We start from the raw sequence: 14025 nt of genomic DNA, 5'->3' as shown, positions 1-14025 counted from the left end.
ACGCGTTTTTTAAAGGAAAGCAGCGCTTTTTTCAAACTTCAGTAGTAAAACACAGATAATTCATTAAATTACATAAGTGTCCCAAAGACTTTTGCCCACGATTGTAGATAGGAGCTGGTTCATGACCAGTCATACTTAACCGAACGTACTCAATTGGTTTCATTTAAAGAACAGATATCGACTTTTAGGACTGATTACAGCGGGTGTGCCCCAGGGTTCCATATTGGGTCCCACAGTTCTTGTGATGTTCCTCAATGATCTACCCCTACATATCCACACGCACATCGACATGTTTACCGACTACACTACCCTACGAGCGTCTTCTGGTTATGCTAAAGAACACTCTCAGCCGAGAGGTCGCCAACGTCGATGAATGGTCAACAATCTATCTGTTAATTGCTCCGAGATGAAGACAATACTAATCGATGGACCACGCCTTCGGAGAAGTTTAAATAAAGAAGATCGCAATCTTGAGATTCAGCTTAAAGGCAGTGAATTAGAAAGGGTTGAAAACATTGAGCTGTTGGGCCTTGCACTTGACCAACAACTCAGTTTCGATATTTATATTGATTCTTTATGTAAGACGATAATAAAGCGTATAGGCATACTTAACAGAATTACAAGGCTTATTTAACAACAGCAGAACGCGTACTTTATTATAATGCTTTAATTAAGCTACTGATAAACTCTTGGTCTTCTGCCATCGTAGTTTAGCTTGATTAAAAATATAACAGAAATAGCGGTGATAAATATTATATTGCAGCGTAACATGGACAAGCTGCTGCAGCCAAGACAATATAAATACGAAAGCGCTGTGCTCGTAATATCCTTGATGCAGAGCAACGCCATAGCATTATAGATCTATTTAACACTTGAGGATGGGTGCCATATTGTACAAAATCCGATATAAAGGTGCCTAATTGCATACAAAAGGGTCATGGGTACCAGCCCTGAGTACATAAATGAACTGTTAATAGCGGAGCTTCAGCGCGCGAAGCGGGCCAGCGAAGCACCATGGGTAAGCAAAATTGGTAACCCATCAAGTCGAGAAAATTTGGTTATGACGTCAGCGTACGAGCGAGCGAACGCCGTCTGTACAGACTCTGGGGGAAGGGGAGGGGCGTCTCGCGGTAGCCCTCACGGGGAAGCTAGGGAATGCCATCTGTTCTGGGCGGGATGTTTCAGAAAAGTCAGGGGAAAAAAAAAAAAACTTATTTCTATTTGTTATGTTGACAAACGATCGGAGGGGTTGATCTAACGTTTTCAAGATAGGGTTTAACTGAAGCAGAACGTAAAAGAGAACGGCAGAGAGCAAGGATTGACAGCCAAAGAAGTGGCGAAGAAGATCGCGAAAGAGCGGGCCAGGGCTAGAAAGGAGGCGAGGTAGTACTGAACAGTGCTGTGAATTAGATCGAGTTAGGGCTAGAGAAAGGATATGAAATAATACCGAACAATGCCGTGAGGCAGAGCGAACGACGGCTATAGAAAAGAGCTGGAATACCCGAAAAACTTACTCAGAAGACTACACAACTTCGCCCGTCGAGATGTGCAGCCGTGCAAGAAGTCACATGATTTCATCAGGTGATCAACAAGAGAAATCAAACATGTTTCTTGTGTTTAGAGGAAAAAACACAGCGGGAAAAGAGTAGTTGATTCGTTGATCTATCGAAAAGATTAGTTCAGTTCAGTCTTCGCAACTTTTGCTGGAAGTTTCTGCCTATAGGATTCAAACTGAAGTGAACTGCCAAATTGTGGTAAGCGACTGTTTTACATAGAAACTTTCGCGTTTTCCATAAAAATTATGTAGTTGCTTCGGCGAGATAAGCTTAGAAGTTAAGCTTATATTTTCAATAGGAGTTTTAAAGTCTCCCTGATTATCTGATTTGGAACCATACTGGGAGAACTTTGATAAATTTCAAACAATAAGACTAGAGTCGTTGTTGAATATAAAGTTGCATACTGTAAACAAACAAGCTTAGTTTTCTGTTGTTTTTCGCCGTATACCGATAACCTCACGTCTAAAAGTAATAGAACTGTATTTGTAAATACTGCCAGCCGAGTTTTGAAGTTTTCTTTGTTTTAGTAAGGACAGCCGCTTTGTAGACTGCTATAATTTCTTCTTCTGTTTACCTTGGGAAGAAGGAAAACCATCGATTTGCTACCCTTGACAGCTCTTGACGCTCGTATGTTGTCGTCCATACTGCGTTTACAAATTATGGAGACTTCCTCGTTTTGTTTGGTTAATTTATTGGGTTTAGTGAAATGTTTGGCTGAATTTCTTTTAAGGTTATTGGTAAAAGCCTGGTTAAGCCACGGCCGAAAAAAGGACTGCAAAGCCGTCGGCGAAAATAATATTCAAATTACGCTTTGGCGCGAATAATTATTAAACTTGAACACCGCAAGTCTTTGAGATTTTGGACGTTTTCTGGCTTCTAAATGCATTTGTTGGCTTTAACTGGAATGATAATAAATCTTAAACGAATTTTCTGTAACATTTCTGGTATCCTTCGTTTGATTCAGGTGTAGTGATACCCATATTGTGTTTATGTAGTTTTCCTCGGTTTTGTTGTTGTTGTTGAAATGTCGAGTGGATGATTAGTATTACACTAGGCTTGCTGGTGCAGCAAGTATGGAATATAATTTTCCGAAATAGTAAATCCATACACTCTTCTGAAACGTGGTAAATTGCTAACAGCACCTCCATATTCCCCTTTTGCACATGAACATGAACTATTTTTTCTACATCAATCAGTGACCCTGCATGCAGAGAAAGCTCTACACGGAGACGATTCCATTGGTACCACTGCATTTGGGGATACACGGTCCCTATTTTTCAATTTTTTGGGGGCTTTTCGTGTTCAACTTTGGTGCATGTAGGATATATTTTTTATCCATTTAGCTGTAATTTTACTGATGTCTCAATTAAACATATCTTGGATTTGGTTGACCAAATGCACATATGCATCAAAACCTCCGAGTGTGTTCAATTGTCTACATGTAGTGAACGCAAAATGTGTAGATGGTATAACTTACTTATAGCTTACTGATTAATTTTTGACATAATTTAATTACAAAATTGTATATTTGATGGGGTCACCCAGTAGTTAACAGTCCCTGTAGTCCACAATCTTCGTGGAGAAAAAAAAAACACATCAATTATTGAAGTTGAATTATAAAATTATTAATGGTAGCCCACATGTAAGTATTCATCCACAAAGTGTTATTTTTACCATTAATGCCAGGGGAAGTTTTTCATTGTGAATGTTGCAATGTTGCAGTGGATCTCATTATATTCCTGTATGCTGTTCTTAATACTGTACAGCTGTCATACCTTTAACCGTATCTTTTTACAGTCACTTTTGGGAAGTGTCTTAAGGCTATGTAGAATTCCAGTATTTTTTAAAAGGTAGACAGTATTAATAGCATATTTTATGAAAAAAAATGAACTATTGATGGATGTACAGCATGAAGGCAAATAGCAATGCATGATTATGTTACAAAATACATGTACAAATTCATGCCACCACTGAGTCAATTGTAAACATTGTAATATTTAGATTTAGCCAAGCCTAAAAGTGGAGCTCCTGGGCCAGGTTGCTCAAAGCCCGAGTAAGCGAACCCAGGATTTTGATGTGAGTTTTGTAACTTTGAGGGTTTTTTTCTGTTTATAATGTCTGGCCTTCTGTTTTGAGTTTCAATAATCTCAAACTCCATAAAACATAAGCAGTGAAAAACATTAGTATACCTTCTGAACAACCCGCCCTGATCAAGAAGTTAACCTAGCTTGAGCCCACGATCCAATAGAAAACCAGTACTTTGTCAGCAGTCAGCTTTTTAAAAAACAGGTGACCTTGATGAGCTCTTAACCTGAGCCCGTGATATGGTCACATAATACTGGTCAGCAGATACCTTGTTTTGACAGCTGTCAATTGACCATGACATGGATGTCCAATATCATACATGTATGATTAAACTATGGCCGCCATGTTCCGCGGCGTCGGCTTTGTTGGGCGCACCTGCCATGATCCACACTGCTAGACATGTTGACCAAGAAAAAATAGTTCTATGGTTTTCTACTTGTATGCGTGCACGTGGTTCTGTTTCTATAGTTATGGGACTCCGCTTGGTGGCGGCCCCTGGGAGCTCTGCTATAAAGGTGGCTGTGTCATATACTGTTTCACATAAAATGGGAAGAAGCAATAAGTTCATGGTTTAAGGTTACTGTATACCTTGAGAGGTGTTTCGCATCCGAGAGAAGTAATGCTCCCCTTTCACACCGTACTGTAGCTACCTAAACCCCTATATCAAATTAAAGCTTATAGAGCTGGTTATCAAATGAGACCAAGAATTTTGAAAGAAAATGAATTATCCAGTTATCCAGGCCCCCTAAGGGGAGTGTCCAAATCACCTTTAGAAAGCTACAGGTCAATGCAATTTTTTTGCTAATTTAATATGTTACTCAGATTCTAGACCCAAAGTGCTTAAACATTACAATATGTCTGCATTTTGCCATATTCAATGTCCGTGAACATAAAAGCTACAGAACAATTTTGAAATAGGATTAAAAAAATATATGAAGTGATTGTACAAAAATCACTCTTGGGAAAAAAAAAATTCAAAATAAAATATCCCCTGACATGCTTTTGTTGTTTACATGTCAAATTAGCTACATCGCTTAGATACAGGCACATGGTAACCCTAAAGACACAGCATTTACGACCGAGTGATTCTAAACTATATCCTTATTCTAGATCTAGACTACACAATTATATCATGGTCACTGAAGACTGCATAACCTTCATGATCTAAAGGCAAGGACATGATCAGATCTACTGACTTTTTCAAAAAGAGGAAGCTTGGGATTGCATAACCCCAGATATGCATGTTTGCCAAGATGACTTGACATCCCAATTTGTTTATATTATATTTTGTTTTTGTTTTTTTTAACCAGCACATTCAATGCAGACTGAGGACAACAAAAGAAAAGCCACTAACTGGAATGCAAACAGTTTTAAGACCTAAATGGAAGATCAAGATGTCTATAATTATTTGGACCAGGACAATAAACATAAACTGAGAAGAACGTTGAAGCCACTAGATGGAATGCAAACAATTCATAGACACTGCAAAAGTGTTACTCTTTTCTTTTCAGTCCAGACTGAAGTGTCATCATGTTCAAGATCATATATTTCATGAAAAGGTTGCAAGGATCATATTTGAAATAATTTTCCTAATAGGTCTATTGCAATAGTGGACGACATCACCCCAGCAAAGACAGGAAGATCTTCCAGTGTCATTTGTTGATTGCAATTATACAAAGTAAGTAAGAGAGATACCAAGTAAGAGAGACATGCTAATTAAACTTTGACAATCCTACCTGCAAGACAACTCAGAAGATCTCCATGAACTCTTCAGATCACATGAAACACATCAAATGAATGGTTCTCGATCCTTCTCAAACAGTACTCAACAATCAATGACACAAGATGCAACTATGGTACTGACAAACATGATGCCTGTGCTAACCTTTCATGAAAGCATATACATTGCTGATGAAAACTTTAAATAAGCATAAAAGCAAATGACTTTTAATTAATTAAATTAGGAAAAAAGTAGACAGAGTTCTAGAGCTGGTATTCTTGGTTTGCACTGTCACACAAAAATTAATTTGAATTGACCATTCAGTGGATAAATTCAAGACATTGTGATATTATAGGAGATAAATAAAGAAGACACCTTTCCAAGTTTTAGCTCTACAGGCTGTGCATCTTCCCAAGCTTGAGATATTTGTTGAAATATTTTGCGCAAATTTACAGAGCCCAGTATGAAACTGCCATGTTGGTGTACCTCCATTGTACACCAACATTGCAGCAGGCAAATGTTGTAAACATCTGGAAGTTACTTTGGATATCTAGGTGGCTGATTAACTGAACTGAACAAGCAAACATCTAAATATTAAGCACTTTTCCTAATACTTTAACTTCTAAAAAGGCTGAAAGCCACGAGATAAGTAAATATTTTTTGACAAATGCTTTCGTAGCTTCATGTTACGCACCACCATAACTCTGAAATTCAAAATGTGCTTGTTTCCAGACAAAGTAAGTTATTAAGGTGAAAAGTTGTTAAAAGATATAAATTTACACCCCTCTTATGCCTGATGAGGATAAAAACTTTAACTGGTGACTCTTTAGTTTTGGATTTTAGAAAATGATCATGTCACGTGCAAATGAAGATTATCCTTGAGGTCAGATTGGGTAAGATTTGAGTCCTAGATTGAATGGTTTTTTTAGCATGAACATCTCAATATTGATTTTATTTCAAACAAATTAGAACCTAGAAGTTCACTAAATAGCTTTATTAAATCCATTTTGAAATCACTGGCTATCCTTGCAATCTGATTGGCTCTCAATGGTGCGATTTATTCACGAATCGCACTATTTTTTGCTCTAAATCGCATCTTTTTCTCAGCCATTGAGAATGGGACAGTAAAACAAAACAACTAATCAGATTTCAATATTAGTTTAAAGTAAACAATAAAATTTCAGGAAAATGAAAGGCAAAAAGCCATTGTGTGGATAATTTAGCAACTAGTATTGCCAAAACTCTGTTGTTATTGTGTGTTTTTTTCCAAAAAACTTGACGAATGTAATTAATTACAGTTTCTAAATGACGATTATCAGCTCCTTCAGGCTGAACACCAACTTTAATGGAAGTTTCCAACTTTCAGTGTCCATTTTGACGAATATTTTGGCGATTTTTCTTCAACATCTGCTCAAAATCCGTATGAAACCGAGTCCAGTAAAACATAAACAAACGAAAACCACTCAACAACAAATTCAGGGCCATCTCAAGAAGGTAGATGTTTCCAGGTTTCTGGTAGTTTCAAACGAAGCAACAAAAGAGCTCAACTCTGTCGCTGTGAATAAACATAGTCAAAATACGCCCCGCTCCACAAAACAGTGAATGAATGAACGTCTTACGAAGCTGGTGTTAGTCCCGCCATCTTGGAAATATCTTGAAACAAATGGCGCCGCAAGAACTTGACAAGGTCCTGAATATTGAGTCCTTCGCCGAGGTCACAAAAAGAAACGGAGATGATAACGAGCTGGACTCCCTTAAAATCATGCCATTAAACGGTATGAAAGAAAAAAAACGTACCATCCACTGGGCATCGTGCACTCGAGGGAGTTTCACAACTCAAAAGAAATCCATCGCAGAATTACGCAGGATGCACCTTAAAATTCCTTCTCCAAAGACAATGAAAAGTCTCAGCCTCAACCACAGAAGAAAGAAAGACCTTCCATCATTGATTCAACCGACGAGAATTGAACTTTTATACCTGAAGCAGACTATTTTCGTTCTGACTTCAAAACCGCTTGTTTCTTTGTCATGCTCGGATGAGTTTTCGTCACATGACATCGTTTTGCATACTAAATGAGACGTAAAGGCGTTTCCGGTTCCGCTTTTTTTTTTAACAAACCGGCTACTGGAACAATACACCAAAAGTCTAAAAATTAAGGCGATAAAATTGTGCGATTTCAAAATGGATCTAATAAAGTGGCAATTGAACTTCATGTCGTGCAATTTTGATCTGAAATCATACTTGTGATTTCAAATCGAACTCGCGCTGCGCGCTCGTTCGATTTTGAAATCACGCGTATGATTTCAGACCAAATTGCACTCCACTCAGTTCAATTACCATTATTAATTATTTAAAGTGCACCTAACCCCAAAATTTTTTTTTCGCTAGAACGAATCTACTTATTCTTTGAAATAGTTCTGCGAAAAAATTTTTGAATTCCGTTAAATCCTCGATTTTCTATGCCACGACGAAATCTCGAAAATAGCTCCAAAACACCGCCATTTTGTTTCACGACCGAGTTTGAGGAGAATGGGTCCAGCGGCTCTTGTGACGTCTACCCAGGAAGGTTGGATATCTCATTTCCTCTCATTTCCTTCAGGATGGTGCAATACACATTCGAAAAGTGCGCAGAAACGCCTTCCAGAGGTGCTATCGGCTGTTGCAGCAATATTCCAGATTTAAAGAAAGATATACTGTACAATTTACTGACGATGATCGGCTAATGGTGCAATAAAGACGTAAACGATGGTTGATTTTGTCGAACCGAAACAAGCGAACTGAATCTGTGAGAACCATTGAAGAACTCTCACTGGAATTTGTTCCGCAAACTTTCGAACGCTATTTTCATAAATTTTCTGCTTAAAGCTAACCAGCAATTTGTAGAAATACTACCTACAACCTATATCTTCCAATCCCGCAGTATTTATAACATAACCGGCAAAGTTGTGTGATCCGGTCATGATCAAGAAGCGTTATACTGATATGTAAATAGATCGCAACTGTACGCCGCTAACCAACACTTATTTCTCTTTCGATTTAGATGAAAGTCGAAGATTAATCCTTTAGAATACATGATAACAAAATTGTTAGACTCACAGAGTTTTTCGAAGGTTTGGAAATCAGCAGTGCGACAAAGATTCTGTGCAATAGCGTCGAAAATATGACCGCGTAACTTTATCTGCGGACCGCCTAGGGAACACATCCTTTTCGCTTATCCGACGAATTTCACTGCAAACTTTGAGAACAATTTACATTGGCTATTTGGAGTTACGACTTAAAACGTGTGACAATGTGAAATCGGTAATTGTATGAAATGTTTCCTTCCGCCTTGCTTCCCGCAGCTTCAAAAATACAGGTCCAAACAATACGATTTTCAATCGATCGAAGCCAATGTTTTGGAGGTCATCCAGTCTCGAAAACTGCAACACGTACGTCGCTCTTATAAACATGAAGCATTCAACTGAAAGTAAAACACAAACTGGATTTAACAGAACCTTCACAAAATACATTCTCGGTAAGGACAAATGTAAACGGGCTATAAACACGCGTGGGAATCTTATGTTTAGTTGACGAAATTACCATCCAAAGCAGTCCTTGAGTTTTCTTTCCTGCTTTTCGTTTGCCTGCTCCTCCACTTCGTATCTAGCTTTCCATTCCTAATACACAAGCAGCTCGTCCGCAAAGACGTCTTCCCCGTCGTTGCTTGAAATATTGTAAATTGCTCTCAAAGCTCTAAGCAGTGAGTTCACAGTTGTCGAACGTGCTCGATCGAAGTTTATTTCGGAGCCTTCCGAATCGAAACTTAACTCTGACTCCAGTGACGAAAAAGAAATGATTCTGAGACAAAACTTGGACGTTTTAGTCCCAAAATACATCGGAACGATTAGTTTTGCGTTCTATTTTCTCGAGCAAATACAGAGAGTTGACTGAGGCGCTATTGTGTTTGGTTCCTGGGTAGACGTCATCAGGTACCGCCGCCCCAGACTCCCTAAAACGTGGTCGTGAAACACTTAATCGCGACTTTGAAAGGGCATAGAAAATCGAGGATTCAACCAAATTCAAAAATGTCTTCGCCCAAATGCTTCAAATAAAGTCTAGATTTGTTTTAGCGAAAAAAAAATTTTGGGGTTAGGTGCACTTTAAGTACCTGTATTACCTGTAAGGCTTATAAGTTAAGGGAAAACAGCAAGTTCAACTCCTTCTACATGTACATGAGGGAGTTGTTTGACTCAAGAAAATAGCTTTTAGCTTCTGAACTTATTAGCTTGCAAAGAAAGTCATGTCTGATAGCACAAAGCCTAGCAGTTCCTTGGGAAATTCTTTGAAGAAATTCAAACTACAGAAGTACTGTGAGAGATTAAATTTTTTGGGGCTAGCGAGAATGACTTTTAGACAAGTACATCATAGTTACAGCTTACTGAGAGGATAGGCCAAAAAATTGGTTTTCATTTCTCCACACCCTGCTTATACTTAGTTATACTTTGCGAGATGGTGCAAACCGTTCCAGCAGAAGTGAAGAGCACTAATTGTATCTCCAAGTTAGATACAAAAATCTCCAACTTTACACAAGGGTACACTTATCTATTAACTTTTGATATTTTTGGGGGAGATATGGTAGAGATTTAGGAACTGAGTAAACAAAGGATATAATGATTAATTATAATGCTGTCTTTCTGCTTAAGGAGGCAATAAGAATGTCACCAAGCACAGGAGACAGTTTTGTTACATGATCAAAATTTCCATTACATTGAAAATGCATGCTCTTTTGTCAATGATCAAATCTACAGGTGGATATACACAACTTCTCCCACTTCATATGAATGTCCTAAATATAATGGGTGACACCTCAGAATGTCTGAAAAATTAACTACCCTGAAAATTGATGCTTGAAGTACAAACAGCCCTATGCATTTTAAGCTTGCTTGCCAATAGGAGAGGAGTGATGTGAGTAAACAATTGAAAATCTTTTATGTTGTACTTTCTGGTTGTGACTCCTGCAAGTCAAAACTACATAAGACAGAAATACCACTAACAGCTTACTTGTTAGGGGTTCAAGCAAAGTTTCCCAATAATGTATTCTTAAAATGCAGGAAACACTATTTTTTAAAGAAATACTTATTACAGTCAAACTCACAAAACCATGAACACCTAAAATATGCCTGGAATGTTTATTGTGTAATAACCAATCACAAGTGAGATCTCAAACCACATAAACCACAGAACAAGGATGTATTGCATAGGTCATGGAACTATAAATTCATGTATAGTTTTGGTTTTCGCTTTGTCCCAGGATAAACACTCTGTCTTTATATATTACTGAAAGTCCACATAATTGCTATCCTTTTGTATCAAGAATCACATCCAGTATTTTAATAGTTTGTGGGATTTTGAAAAACAAGAATCCCCCGACACTTACAGTTACTCAAGTTAAGCGATGGTTAATTTGACACAGCTATAAATAGGGATGAATAAAAATTTAAAATTTTGGTGGTTTCACTAACTTTGGTATCATCTTTGGTTAAACTAGCAACTCAGTTTGCTCTCCAATAACTGCAAAGGTACCATGCACTTCAATTGTACAATTTTATAACAGTGGTTGGCCTTTTTAGGGACAACACATTATAGTACATTGGCCAAAATACAAATAGTCCAAAAACGAAGAACAGTCTAGAAAGTAAATTTAACAAAGCCTGCAATGATTACAGAATGATTAAGCCTTATTATTGTTTTAGTCAAGCAACACATACTTAGTATAAGCTTTTGCAGACAAGGATAGTACAAATCTGGAATGATATTCTCACAACTCTGGTTACCATTGTACTATCTAGTGAAACCACAACCTGCATGCCTCTTGTATGATTTGTTTGTCAAATAGAACCAATAAATTGTATCCATTTTAGCATTCTGCAAACAGAATATAAATGGACATAAATAAATAAACAAATTAATTATTCAAAATTATTCCATTAAATTACTGTAACTATCATGATAGCCACCTAATTTGTTATAAACTACAACTAGATTCTGGGACCTGGGACCTACAGAAATTTGATTACCTATGATATTTTGAACTTTAACACCCAACATTTAAGTACATTGTATATGGGAGTAGACTCTTTTTCCTTTATGTTCTAAAGATACTAATTTATGCACTGCATCATTTACTCTGTACTGATGATACTGCTTACAAAATTCCAACAGTTTAGCTGTTCTATACATTTAAATGATTCTGTGGTTATTTTATGAAAGGGCCTGTACGGTCGAATATTCCTTGATGGCCTATGTAATTTAGTAATGTACAAAGATGTTCCGATTTCACTTCCACTTTCCTGGCAATCAAATTGAAAATCGTCAGTGTAAAACGCAGACTGTGGACTGCAAACCGGGGTAAAATGCAGACTGAGAGTAAAATGCAGACTACAGACTACAGACTTCATAAGCACATATCGTTTTATAATAATAGTATCAGGCGCTGGTCTTAAACATGATTATTCAGGCTAATTGCAGTGAAAGACTGCTCCGGTCAGCTGACTCGCGCTCCGGTTAGACTGAATATCACCCCAGTTGGCCTGGACATCACTTAGGTTAGCCTCCAGTTAGCCTGTTTTCGCTTAGGACTCAATTGTCAGTCTACATTTTAGTCTGTAGTTTGCAGTCCGCAGTCTGCGTTTTACACTGACCGAATCAAAAATCTAGTGCAAAATAAGCCTACTTACACTGTAACATTGTAATCAACCCTAAAGCCTACCACTATCAACAATGAAAAATATCAGATGGCTTACCTCTTAATCTTTTCAAGAAAGTACCTATTCTTGTGTCAACATTTCATGGCGTTCAACTTCGAATTTTTCTGTTACGGATCTTGTTAGACCTTTCGTGAACACGTTGCTTATGATCTGACATGTTTATAACTGAGCGTTAATTTTTCCGATACCTAATAAAGAGGAAAAATCACTTGAAACCTAAAAACTCTGATCAAAATGGTTAAATCCGACGTGTTTTGCAGGGTTATATACTTGCCACGAGCGGCGAATTAATGTCTTGTTCCCAGTGTTCCTCGGCCCCTCTCGAAAGGGGAAAATCCGCTGAGTGCAGGCGCAGGGCTACGTGAACGGCGACCCAACATGGGACGATTTGTGCAACGAACGTTCGAAGAGATCCAGATAGAAAAAAGTCGTGGGGGAGGGGGAAGGGGTGGTCTCTTAAGTTCCCCTGAAATCTGCCCATGAATTAAGGCTCAATTTTCGTTTTCATTATCACATCACCTAGACTGCGAGCAGTCTCTCTCTGCCTCGAAAATCCATGGGGAAGAACGCAAAACAAGTAAGCGCGCGAGCGTGACTCATGACTGTGAGCGTGACTTGCGAGCAACGATGCCGCGAGCCGCTAGTAGCGCGGACATCGGAAGACGGTTGCTAGCGGCTCGCGGCATTGCCATTCGTCGCTCGCACGTCACGCTCACAGCCACGCTCGCACGCTTACTTGTTTTGCGTTCTTTCCCACGGTTTTCGGTATAGCATGCGTGGGGCCGCGCACACGAGGAATGTGTTCAATACAGAAGAACCCTTTCTCTGTTCTTCTCACACGTTGATTTATTTGGTGCAGACAATTCAGCCCAATAGCCCTTTAAGTTTAATGCTTAGCTTTTTTTATTTGCATTACAATGTAATCCAACACGGATGCCATGCAAGTTGGATTATAAACAATTTATTGGCTGAGGTTTTTGTGATATCCGGAATAATCAAGGTGGAGGTAAGTGAAGCTGATAACACTAACCGAGCCCTTGATTATTTCGGATATCACAAAAACCGAATCTAATAATTGTTTTCTTATACATTGATTTAAAGAAAATAACGACAAACGCATTACCGCACCGAACACAGTTTATTTTCGACAAGCCATGTTCTTACTTCGCTGTCCGTGAACTTGACGTTACTCTTGAAAATTATGCATGGCGCGCCCAACCTACAGATTATTCACTGATCTGCTAGCAGATCAGTGAATAATCTGTAGGTTGCGCTGTTTCCTAGAATTAACTGTAGTTTTTTTTTTTAGCCAATGAGAAGACAGATGGTGACTACAATGTATAATGATTTTAACTATTAACAACATCCAATTAAAATTCTGAGGAGCTCCGCTTTTAGGCCTGGCTAAATCTATATATTATTTTTACAAATTTGTTATATAAACAAACATTTTAGATTAAGTCAGCTTAAGGACAGGGTTTTTTTATTCCATTTTTTCTGTCTACTTTTAATTGCTACTGTTGGACATCTATTACTATGGAATTTACATACTTGAGCCGAGTATTACGTCCACTGAATATAAAGGACCAACTCACCATACACGACCGTTCTCATGTGGTTTTAATAGCTCAGTTGGGAGAGCATTGCATCGGTAACACAAAGATCGTAGGTTCGAATCCCGTTCAAAGCCTGAAAATTTTTTCAGGTCTTTCTTTCCAGTAGTGTTATGACTGCATTCACATCTATCATCATGTCTACATTTAATTGCTACTCTTGGACATCTATTACTACTTTAGACAATTATTTTTAGACTGAGTACAGTACTATCAATGTCGAGTAATTACCTCTTAACTTAGTTTTTAAATCATGTTCTTATATTGGTTTAATTTTAGATGTGATCACCAGTCCACCCAAAGA

At 38.1% G+C, this 14025-nt stretch overlaps 2 long non-coding RNA genes across 2 annotated transcripts; one reads left to right on the top strand and one right to left on the bottom strand.

Moving 5' to 3' along the window:
- The first annotated feature begins 960 nt into the window (after nucleotides 1–960).
- On the top strand, nucleotides 961–5376 carry LOC149097906 (uncharacterized). The gene is made up of 2 exons (XR_016203829.1): nucleotides 961–1754; nucleotides 4952–5376. It is a non-coding gene; the product is annotated as an uncharacterized LOC149097906 (long non-coding RNA).
- Nucleotides 5377–10516: 5140 nt separating this feature from the next.
- Nucleotides 10517–12514, bottom strand: LOC149097905 (uncharacterized). The gene is made up of 2 exons (XR_016203741.1): nucleotides 12145–12514; nucleotides 10517–11266 (listed from the first exon to the last, which is right to left on the bottom strand). It is a non-coding gene; the product is annotated as an uncharacterized LOC149097905 (long non-coding RNA).
- Between the last annotated feature and the right edge of the window lie 1511 nt (nucleotides 12515–14025).

The sequence above is a fragment of the Orbicella faveolata genome, unplaced genomic scaffold (genome assembly GCF_042242905.1).
Source record: "Orbicella faveolata isolate gen_17 unplaced genomic scaffold, um_ofav_v1 contig_46, whole genome shotgun sequence".
Taxonomy (NCBI): Eukaryota; Metazoa; Cnidaria; class Anthozoa; order Scleractinia; family Merulinidae; genus Orbicella; species Orbicella faveolata.
The sequence above is the reverse complement of the archived record's forward strand: the minus strand, read 5'-3'. Positions and strand labels throughout refer to the sequence as shown.